Source organism: Colossoma macropomum, unplaced genomic scaffold, assembly GCF_904425465.1.
Source record: "Colossoma macropomum unplaced genomic scaffold, Colossoma_macropomum, whole genome shotgun sequence".
NCBI lineage: Eukaryota > Metazoa > Chordata > Actinopteri > Characiformes > Serrasalmidae > Colossoma > Colossoma macropomum.
Window position 1 is genome coordinate 235078 of NW_023495870.1, and position 12659 is coordinate 247736.

Consider the following 12659-nt stretch of genomic DNA (forward strand, 5'->3'; position numbering starts at 1 on the left):
AATATCTGCAACTTCTAAGGGTCAATAGCTGTTAGTTGTTCAGCTTCCAAAAGATGCCTAAGTATGCTTTATGCATCCCTCTCTAAGTCTTCCTCTCTAACAGCTGTTGCAAGGTCACCCGCAGGCTCCCTGCAGACTGCCAAGCAGGTTTGGCCTAAGCCCAGTAGGGTCTTACTTTGATTATCTGAGCAGATGAGGAGTCTCTTGTCTATAAATCTTGCAGTGGGACCAGGGTCCTGCTCTTTTGGACAGAAAATGGGTGCCTTAGGCCAGAAAGGGAGATTCTGAAACTGCACTTCTCTGTCCAGTGCACAGAGACGTTAGCTCTATTGACCTGTCCCAGGGTGTTTCCTCATAGATTGCACGGCAGGCTTGTGAAAATACATGTAACTCCACTCAGTGACAAAGCCACCATGAGGCAGCTTTACTAGCAGACACAAAGCCAGGAGCCAGGAGCTTAAAGGACAGGATGAATGAGGTCACAGCTGCGAGAGGGAAGAGGGAGTGGTGCTGTGGGCAAACCCCCGACTGTCCTCAATGTTCCCTCTTTCACACTCATCTCTTGCCCGCACTTGGTGGTGTGAAAAGCATATTGAGAGTGCCGGGGCGTGCTGTGCCAAGTTGCAGACGCGTTTCACAAAAACACAGCAGCTGGGCCTGCTTCCTGAGCTGTAACTGAGAACAAGAATGGAGCAGGGAAAAAAAAATGTGTCAGCTTTCTCAGCATCAGTTTGCATTCCGATACTTAGGGCTAGGAAGAAAAATTGATACAACATAGTATTGCAATACATTGGGTAAAAAAAACAATATGAATATATAGAAGACAATTGTTAGATAAAGGGTTGCATTATACTTCATTTCAACTATGAATGTCTAATTTGACACCTGCTCATAATTTTTTTTCCAGTATCTAGTTCTAGTAACAGCCTCTACTCCTCTGGGAAGGCTTTACACTAGATCTTGGATCTTTGCTGTGAGGCCAGATGAGAATACACATCTTGGGGCAATCTGTTAAACTATTGGGGCTGGACCGCACTGAAATCCACCATAAATACTGTCCCTGTGAAACCCATCCCAAAATTCCTTTTATATCTGGAGTACAACTAAGAACACAAGCAAAACAAGCTAGCTATATTTTACCACATGTAATGTCTTCACTGCACATGCAACACATATCTCTATGCTTAATTGTTGAGTTTTTTGGGGGATTTTCAGTCATACTAACTTATATTGCACTCATGAGCTAAAGACAGGTTTGGTGTTCATCAGACAGTGTTGTCTGTTGGACACCATCACCCCCTACTTTGAGTTTTGTCTTGACAAAGTGTTTGGCTTTTGTTTTAAAGCATCACGTTCAGTTTGTTCCCACTCTAATAAGTGCTTACTTAAGGAACCAGCTAGAATACAAGAGGACTTTGAGGAGCCCGGAAAGATCTAGGGCTATTAAATGAATCCCTTTTAGCTCTATAATTCTAGGAACCTCCAGAGGTGCTTGAGAGCTCACTCAGAAAACAGTTCATCTAGGAATCTAAAAGGAAGCTAAATAATCATGCTTGATGGAACCCAGAGAGGTAGATAGAGGTTCCTGCAAGAGCTTGTGTATTATCAGGGGTTTCTCTAGAAACTATATTATATGTAAAGTTTTTTTGAGTCACATAATGTATTTTTCAGTTCTTTGAGTACCCTATTAGATACTCAAGGCACATTAAGTTTTTACAGTGTTTCCATTAAAGAACAATCCACTGAAAGGTTCTTTAAGGAACCAAAACAGTTCTTTTGGCATCATGTCAAAGAACCTTTGCACTTTTACTTTATCCACAAATCTGGAAAAATCACAGTAGACTCATTCATGGTTCTGGTATCATGATGTCATATAGTGAGGCCACTAGTGTTTCCCTACAGTACAATAGAATACAACACACACACACACACACAAACACACACACACACACACACACACTCACCCACACACCCACCCACCCACTCATTCACTCACTCAAAAAAGAAAGGCATGGCTGCATCTGTGGGCTACAGGAAAGACAGCATTATGAGTCTTCCCAGCTGAGCTCAGATTGCTCCTGCTGATATAGCTCCATGGGGAGCTGTTGTTCACAGTGCTTGACAGCCTAGGCGAACATGTTGATATGATTCCCGGAGAGGCCTGTGGGCCTGCCCAGGCTTGCGTCCGATTCTGCTTAGCTCTGTTTCCTTCCCTCCAGCCCTGTCTGTTCTGGGCTGAACTAGCCACAGTGTCCCCATCACATGCTCAAGTGATACACATTCAAGGGTCCAATGTACATGGTCTGACAGTGAGGTGCTTATACACAACCATGTTTAGAAAAAGAGCCTCATTTCCTTTGCAAGGTCTCTCACATTCTACCACTCACTGCTTTAATTAAGGAAGTGAGGGGGAGGAATTTGGAGGAGAAAGCAAAAGGTCAATCAATGAGAAGATGGAGGGTTTGAAAAGAGGATGGAACATGCTGGGAGGAGAGTGCTCACAAAGAGCCAGTGGAGGAAGAAAGTGACTGCTGATGAGGAGTGCAGTGTGAGAGACAAGAAGTTGGTGGGTGGAGATGAAGGGTTGAAACAAGGATGTCAGGCAAGGAATAAAGAAGATTAGACAATGGAGTACTGCAGAGCAAGATGAGTGAGACACCACTAGCTATTACACTGGAAAACTTTCTATGACTGTAATCCATTATTCTGACTGAAGTTCACCTCATACATTCTGTGCATTTTCAAACTATAATCAAACCACATTCCTAGCCTATGCTCATCAGGAAGCAGCTAAAATTGAACAATGTGAACAACAAAAAGTTGCTGTTAGAAAACTCTGTATCTCTAAAATGGAAACTTTATAGGAGAAGGTGAGAAAAACATTCTTAAAGGGGCATTCTTGTCTAACAGTAGAGTTTATTTGCAACATTCTGTAGCTTGGCATTGTTTCTCTCATCCACATCAGACAGAAGTCACAATTATTGTTTTCATGTTTTCATGTTACTACAATATCCAGCATGCATTACACAAATACATCATACAGTAAGGGTGGGAATCTCTAGGCACCTCACGATTCTATTCGATTATGATTCAGAGCGATGCGATGCGATTATAAAACGATTATCGATCTTTTTTTTCTATACAGTGTTTCTATTTTCTCACTGTCTGAGGATTTGGTACTTTTAAAACAAAGTATTTGTAATGATCCATAATGAATTTACTTCCAATATCTTTTATTAATAAATCAAATGGAAGAGATGTGGCAATTGAACTAGAAGGCTCTGATTCACTGCTCTAGTTCAGAGCACATGAGACGCTGCTGCCACTCATCTGCGATGAAATGCGCAGTTACTGTGAAATAAGATCCAGTGGTAATGGATGACCATGCAGCACGTTACAGCCGTCCTACCAGTTTAATTCAGTGATTTTATAACTTCGGTTGTGGTCTCGTTGTAGGGTGGGGAGGGGGGGCGTCGCTGTGTCAGTAAAATATCTTCAAGACAGGACGTGTACAACATAGCACGAAAGCCCTGTTTCGCAACGTGCAGACTGCAGGTCACCTAGCAACAATGTGTTATTCGCATTTATAAGCAGCGCAGTTGGTTTCCTGGTACGTTAGATCTGCAGTGAAAGATGGTCAAACACTAAAAAGTTGCGAAGACGAAGTCGCTTCTCTTTCGAATTTTCATTCAGCGCCTTAGTCAGAATTTAAGGTGGACCGGGAAAATTAGAACGAGAAGCTGGAGAATGAGCGACTTCAGCCTAGTAAAACAGTCGAACGATGAGAGACATTTTAGAAGAAACTACTGAACTTTTGAGGAAAGGTTTCCTGAGGGAAGGAGGAGGAAAGCGGCTATAGCTGAAGCTTAAAGCAGAGTAAAGTAAATCTGCACTCTCGATTTTATTGTTTAGCCTATACTAGGACATTAATACGTACTGGACATTAAATGTTGTGGCTCCCAAGTTGGTTTGATTTTTGTTGAAAGGATAAAATGGCTCTTCTTATCATTTGGGTTGTGACTCCTGACCTAACCTGGCTTTTAACGCAGAGGCTGTCGTCGGATTTCTCGCTCACCCATGTGTTTTTGTCATGTGCTGCCACAGACTGTCTGGGCGCTGCACTTACTTACGTTCCACCTTTTACGTTCCATCAACATTACGTTATAAATTAAATATTTAGAAAATCGATTTTTGACATTTGTGAATCGATTCAGAATCATTCACGTCCGCATCGCGATGCATCTAAGAATCGATTTTTTCCCGCACCCCATACAGCCACTGGAAATGTCAGTGGTATCAACCAATTCTGATTGCTACCCTAGCCACTAAGCTACATGTTAATAAATATAACCAAGCTAGCATTAGTGTAACTCTCATCTTGGCCCTCAATCAAAATCAGGCATGCTGGATATTGTAGTAAAGAAAAGAGCAATTCTATCTTTATTCACAAAATGGACGCCAGAGAAAAGGAGTTTTTTTTTTTGTTGTTTTACCATTATACCAGCCAAACTGAGGTATACAAATAGCCAGGAAGCTACCTTGCTAACTCTAGCTTTTAGCTTGTTGTCCTCCTTATTTGAAGATTCATTCCTATCTTGTCATTTTTTTCTCCATTGTAGCGATGATTTAAAGACACTTACTGCAGTCATACAGCTGTGATACACTGTAAAAATGGCTCATTTAGATATTCTGCTTCCTAGCAGTAACGTTAATTACCTGGCATCCTTCAGCATTCACTAGCCTACCATTCAAACAGCCCTCCCTCAAAAATTCAGGCCAAAGCAGTTGGCCTGTATCACCATCAAGATACATCATCAGAAGGGATTTTTCCTGTTATTAAACCTGAAAATCTTACACTAGAGACTACTGTGGCACCGCTGTAGCAGGGCGAGTTAACATGTTTACCACAGATGTAGCAATGGTTACATTTTTTATTTTGGCTGGAGTGTTCATAGCTTTAACGTGTTTCAGTTGAATGTTCCAAGTCATTCTGGACTATTTCTGCTATAGAAAAACACTTTTGGTTCTCTAAAGAACCTTTCAATTAATGTTTTTTAGAGAACCATTTCTGTAAATGAGTACTTTCAATGAATGTTTTTAGGGAACCATTTCTGTAATGAATTTGTGATTTTGGAGTTTACAGATCCTCCTCATAATGTAAAGGTCAAGGAAACTTCACATCATTGCTTCTTTAAGCCTTTAAAATATTTTTTACACCCCTTAATCCCTTTTTCAAAGATGTTTTTTTAGGGAAACCAAAAGTGTTTTTTTTTAACAAAAGATGGTTCTTTAAACATTCTTTAGTAAGACAAAGGTTCTATGTAGAATCATAAAAAATTAAATGCTTAAATGGTTTGCACCATAAAATGGTTCTTCAGATTGATGAAGAATGTGTTGTATATGGTTCTATATAGAACCTTTTTAAGAAAAGGTTCTATATAACATCAAAAAGGGTTCCTCTATTGTTGCGAAGTCAAGCTTACAACAATTGAAGAACCCTTTTTGGTGCTACAGAGGACCCTTTTTAAAAGGGTTCTATATAGAAACATATACAATATATTCTCCATCAATTGATTCTCCATCAATTTCACGATGCAAAGAATCCTTTAAGCATTCAAATGGTTCTTTGGGTGTTTTTAGTTCTATATAGAACCACTGTCTTGTGTAAGGCATTGCTCTAAGAACCCCTCTGTGGATCCCTCTCTGGAGATTCTGTTGAAGACTCTGTGTAAATATATTTTGAAATTCTGTAAAAGTTTTTTTTAAGCAACATATCAGGTCACAGAAATCAAGCAAGAACAGAAATATTTTCTGCTTTTCAAGAACTCAGAGCATAAAGACTTTTTATTCTTTATTACAGAGGGAAATCACAAGTTTCAGTTATTCTTGTTTTCTAGTATTGAAGAGTCTGGCATATCTGTCTGATGAACGCCTGTTACCACAGCAACATGGCCTTCTTGCCAGTGTGTACTTGAACATACACACATACATGTTCGCACTCACACACTCCCTTTTCCTATGCTGTCAGCGCACATGTGACAGACCCGTCGGCAGCATTCAAATGAACTTTGTTCCTCTATTTGTTAAGAATGCATGAGAGATTAAACATTAAACGTCAATTACCGTCTAAGCACTTTGGGGAGAGGAGACGCATTTGCCATGTGCTCATTGAAAATTAATGAAGTCTGCAGCACAACGCAAATTGCAAATCACCTTGAAATGTAAACAGTTTAAGAAACTTTTCTTACACAAAGATAGTAGAATCTTTTTGTTCCATTGTGTTGTATTGTGTTCAGGTGCTGGCCTTGATTTACTCTTTAATGCTAATTTATCATTAGCTAGGACACACTTTCTATCATAGTCAGGACCAGGACATACTGTGTTACTAGTGCAATTTATAATGTTTATATAAACAGCAAATGCTAAAATCTATCATTTAGTCTTTCATAAGGAAGAAGCTTAGATTGTCAAAAATATGACAGTTGTAAAGTTTTCTCAAACTGAATATGTAACAAAACATGTAACATTAAATATGTAACACAAAACAGACACACACAATGCATGGCAAAGACAAGGCAGATCAGGGGGATTGAAATACACTGAACAGAACAAGACATAGCTGAGACAAATAATTACAGGATAGGGTTACAGATACAACAGAGGAGAGTAACAAACAGGTGGAGCCAGGGAAGAGCAGGAGAACAAAAACAGAAGGACAGGTCTAGACGCATGAAGGTAAAAGAAAGTAGGGACATAACAGAAGCAGAGCAAGAAGGTTATGTAAGCCTCCCTTCCAATGCGTAGCTCCCAAGGCCTGGAGCAAAACTTACCAAGGGGGCTGGCCTAGAGAAGAGACAAGGAACAGGACTACAAAACTGGACTGGGGGCTGGACAGGGGAAAAGAAAGGAGATTGAATAGGGGTGGGACATGAGACCAGACTAGGGATTATATTGATACCGATATCGATGCTGATACTGCTTATCGATACCAATGTTTATTGATACTCTGATTAATACTACTCTCCATAATTTAGTGCACAAAGACACAACATAAGAAAGGATTGAAAAGATTTGATAAGATTTCAAATGAAAATATATAAAACAACCAGGTCATCTCCCTCATATGAAAATATTAACAACTATAAGCAATGCAAAATTAGTTACCCCTGGTTATCAGGACAGCTTACACCAAGTTAAACTTAGGCTACCTAGCAGTTAGGGATTTATGACAGCTACCGAATTTTAATTCAGTACAGAATCAGCTTAATATTACTACTTCCCCCTGATAAGCTGATTTAGGCCATCAAAATATCAAACTATCCTACCTGTAGATTTAACAGGAGAAGTTGTCTCCTTATTCACCAGCTTCTTGTTCCAATTTTCCTATTCCATCTTAAGTGGTGCAGCAGTTATTATGCTTGTCACTGCTGCACCACTTAAAATATTTGAACAAGAATCTGACAGATACAAAGCTGACTTCAGCCTCATAGTTTAAATGCATGTAAGTAGCATGTATGATGAGGTGATTTAAGCTATCAAAATATCCTACCTAGGTGTACAGAGCTATCTATAAATATGCACTGCAGTAGGGCAGTTTGACAAGGTGGCACAATTCGTCAGAGCACTGGAAGGCTGCACTGAAGATGTGGGTGCAGCAACCACTTTGCTAAACCACACATGCTGCACTGCTTCAGATTTATGAAATGCTGTATTTGTAAGTGTTTTATAAGGTTGCTGGTGTTACCTCCTTTACATGCAGCTACCACTTTACATATATTGCATTTAGCTGCATTATTAATAAGTGAGCCCACACTTTTGAATGTCTTACCCTTTCAGCCATGACCGGTGCACAGAATGATGCTCAGCATTTTAAATGGTTAAGGTAGTCAGAGGCATGTGAACAATTTCATCACATAGAGTGGAGCACTCCTCCCGCTGATCTGAATGAGCACCCACCATTTGAAAATGCCAGCTATGTAGAATGAATTAACATTACATTAATGCTGATAGCAGCACCGTTTGAGCTTATTGATATTTTTGGTACTGATGAGTCAAGAACTGGTACATATTTGTTACTGGTTTTCTGTAACCATCCTTAGACTGGTTAGGACACTGGATAGAGGACTGGACAGGGTGAACAGGCCAGTCCCCAGCAGACTAGACAAATGACAGGATGGGAGATGGGACAGCAAAGCAAACAGGGGATGGGACCCAGACTAGATAGATGACTGGACTGAAGACTGAGCAGGAACACTGATGGGGATAGATTAAGATTAAGTGACCCTTATTAGTCCCACAACAGGGACATTTCACCTCTGCAATCTATCCCATCTGTGCAGTGAAACACCACATACACACTAGTGAACATACACACTAGGGGCAGTTAGCTCACTTGCCCGGAGTGGTGGGCAGCCCTATCCACAGTGCCCGGGGAGCAGTCACGTCCTGTCAGCTCAGGGGATCGAGCCAGTGACCTTCCGGTCACAAGGCTGGTTCCCTAACCTCCAGCCTAGGACTGCTGCTGCAGTATACTATAGTAGGAAAGTAACTGGGACTGGGATGGACATAAATGTTGAAATAGCAACAGAGATGCTGGGACAGTGACTGGGACATAAACAGGAACATAAACAGGAGTGGCCTGGTGAACAATGACTGGGATAGGCACAGGACTGGAGACTGAAGAATGGACAGACATGAGGAAAAACAGAAAATGAAGGCAAATATTATGCGGGGAACTGAGAGGCCAGCCTGCATTGGACTGGGAGGCTGGCAGGCCAGGAGACTCGAAGGACAAAGTCAGGGGAAGAAACTTAGTGGCTAGTGGAACAGGACGGGGAGCTGGCACTGGAACAGGATACTGGGAGGCTGGGACTGTAACAGGATACTCAGAGGCCGGCATTGGAATAACCATGGGATAACCATTACTGGTGGAGTAGTTCTAAAAGCCAGCAATAGAGCAGCTCTGGGAGCTGGTGGAGGAGGAGCTGTGCTAAAAGGCCAGCATGTCAAGGAACTCAGAAGGCAGCAGGTCAGGGAACTCGCAGTCAGGCAGGTCAGGCAAGACTGCACCAGGAGCTGACACGGGAGCTGTACCAACATCACACGACACAATGTGTGTGCTATTTTAGGTTGATTTGTTACAAAATTAGTTCTTTTTTCCCCTCCAATATTTGATCTAGCATTTTTTGCAGATATCGGCCTGATACTGATAGCCAGAATCAGATTGGTCCCATCTCTAACAAAAACAGACCAATTAAAACACATGTATGCATTTATGCCTCTGAGAATTCAGAGGCAATCCTAGCATGGCTCCCAGCCAAAAATGTAGCTAAATTTAGCTATTGTATCCACTCTGTAGTGGTGGCAAGTAAAACCAGTAGTTTAGATCTACAAGTTGCACTGGTCCTATTAATATGTTGAATAAGCTGCAGGGAATATTCACTAGCATAAAGACAGAGGCTTGTCACTGCACTTCTGTGGGGGGGAATGTGCCCTTTGTGTGCATTGATTGGCCTGATGAGCTCACTCTGCACCGTTCCAGTGTAGATATGCACCAGCCCCAGTGTGTTTTGCCATTTTAATTAAACTCTTGATTTAAAGTCTCCACTCAACAGTCCTCTCCACAGAGTACAGTAGAGTGGGGGTGAGAGCGTGTGTGTGTGTGTGCGTGTGTGTGTGTGTGTATAAGTGAGAGACTCTGAGACACATAGACAGAAAAAGAGATGGAAAGAGAAATTATTGGTAGATATGTGTACATTTTGAATGCAGTAGACTGTTTCTCTTTTTGTCTCTACCCTCTATTTGTTATGAGCACGCCTATTCATCTGTCTCCAAATAATGATTTACTAAGTGTGACCAAACAAATTCATTTTCCCTGACATAAAAATCAATCACTTGCTGAGACATATGAGTAAATAGAATCTCCTTGTGTATTCTTATGTGCAGTATATCAAACCCAGAAAATGTGGACACCAGCATACAGGGAGGACTCTCAGGGCTGTTTCTGCTTCACAATACCTAGCTGTGCTTTGATGTTCTCTCTGGCCAGAAAAAACCACAATAGCCGCTCGCCGCCAGCACAGACACATTTGTTTGCTCAGAAAATTATTTAGTCAGAATGAGAATCAAACCAGTACACTAGTGTTTAATTCAATCACAGCTGTCAGTATCCATATAGTAGTGAATGAGTAATCTAGTTGTTATGGCAATTAATCAAGTAATGAAATTGATGGACTTAACTGAACAACAACAAACCATGCATAGCTTTTCAAAGGTTACAAAATACATCACTTGAAAAAAATGGGAAGCCTTTATTTATTTACTTTATATATACTAAGAGTTGGTTTCCTACACAGGTGTCAAGCACAATGGCACAGTCTTGAACTATAATTTCCTTTTAGTGGAGAATCTCCATTTATAGACGTGAGTTGTCCCTGGCTAGGTTTAATCCCCGTCTGGGAAACTGGCTCTAAATGTATGTATACAGTCGTATGGAAAAGATTGGGCACCCCAAATCAAAAATATATTTTATTAATTTTGTAAGTGAAAATAAGTGCACATACTCTACAGCGAACACACTTCTGCACAATTTAATTCACATTTACTGTTCATTTGCTGAATTTAAGATATTAAAAAAGTTTGTTTAATTTTTTCCCTAATATTTTAAGCTTAGCAAATACATAGAAATTGTGCATTAAAAGTTACAAGAAAATGCTATAGTTAAGTTTGTTTTGTGAAGTGAAAATATGTGTTATTTCACTTAGAAAATCAACAAAATGTACAATCATGTGCAAAAGTTATGGCACATCTTATATTTTAGGTTTCTTGTTTCAGCAAATACACAGAAATAGTGCACTAAAATGAGTGGAAATGCCATGTTTTGTTTCATGTAGAGGTGTGTTTGCTGTAGATTACGGGTACTTATTTTCACTTACAAAATCATATATATATATATACGATATATATATGATTTTGCATTACACACATACAGTGCCCTCCACATATATTGGCACCCCTGGTAATCAGGAGCAAAATGAGCTGTAAAAATATTCTTAATGACTTATCCTTTTGATCTTTCATTCAAAATATTAGCAAAAATTTAACATTTATTTAAGGCATAATGATTGAAAGAAAAAACTAAATCCTGTCATGAAATAAATATTTTTCTTAAGTCTGTGTATGCTACAATTGGCACCCCTAGAAATTCTTAAGAGTGAAATCTAACAAAAGTCTATTTTCATTCATATTTTATGTTTTTAAGTTCACCTGAGCGATTAGGAACACCTAATGGTCAGCCATGACTTCCTAATTCACTAGGGAATATATAAGATGAAACACAGGCAAAATTCCCTCATTGTCCATCACTATAAGAATACAGCAATGATGTCTGACAAAAGGTTATTGAACTGCACAAATCAGCAAATGGTTACAAGAAACAGTTCAACTATCAGGACAATAAATGGTTGGATCCTAGAATCAACACAAAAAACACTCATGGAAGACAGAATTAAGGTTTTGTTATGGCCACCCCAGTCCCCTGACCTAAACCCTATAGAAAACCTGAGGAATAAACTGAAGCTGAGAGTCCAGAAGCATGGACCTCAGAATCTGAAGAATCTGGAGAGGTTCTATTAGGAGGAATGGTCCTTTTCTATGTGTTCTCCATCCTTATGAAGCATTATAGGAGAAGCCCCAGAGCTGTTATCTTTGCAAAAGGAGGCTGCACAAAGTATTAAATGAAGGGGTGCCAACAATTGTGGCATACACAAATATTTTTTATTTGAGAAAAATATTTATTTCCTAATAAGATTTTTTTTCATTGTCTTTCAAATAAAGGTTAGATTTTTCATCAAATTAAAAAGGATAAGCAATAAAGAATGTTTTTTTTACAGCCTATTTTGCTCATGTTTACCAGGGAATGCTTTGCAACAAGCGACTTTAAAAATCCATGATGAAGCCAAACTCCACAGGCCAGTAGAGTGTGACATATCCTTTCCAATCAGCCCTGGATCGCATTGCTATCTTTCAGGTAACAGAAGATAAGCACCCGGGAATCTTGCAAATTTGTATATGACTTGGGTGCACCTTAGGTGGCCTTGCTGAGAGGCTCGCCTGCTGATACACCCATTACTGACACATCCACACATGAGTCAAATGTCACACATTCCTGTGAGAGCAGTGGAACTGCATTCTCTGGAGTGATTCAGCACCATCCAATAACTTTGGGTTCAAACATCTGTACCTGACCTCATTAATCCTCTTGTAGCTGAATGCAGTCAAATCCTCAATGCAGTGTACTAGCATATCGTATAAAGCCTTCCCAGAAAAAAGTAGATGCTGTTATTGCAGCAAAGGAACAAACTCCCTAGTAATACCCTTGAAATATGCTGCATGAACAGGTGTATACACTCTTCTGTATATGTATGTATATGCACACACTACATACACTACTCTGGCATATATAAACACAATGTGTCAAGAAACACATATAAATGTGTCCATTAGGTCCTGCTTTATATTTTAAAATATGCATTATCATCATGCACATTTCCAACCAATAATTCCCAAATGACCGAGAAGGTACATTTTAATTATTATTTTTTTTAAGTAGTCGAGTTAAATCAAGTAGTTGGCCCTAACTTCAACTGAATCCAGAATCT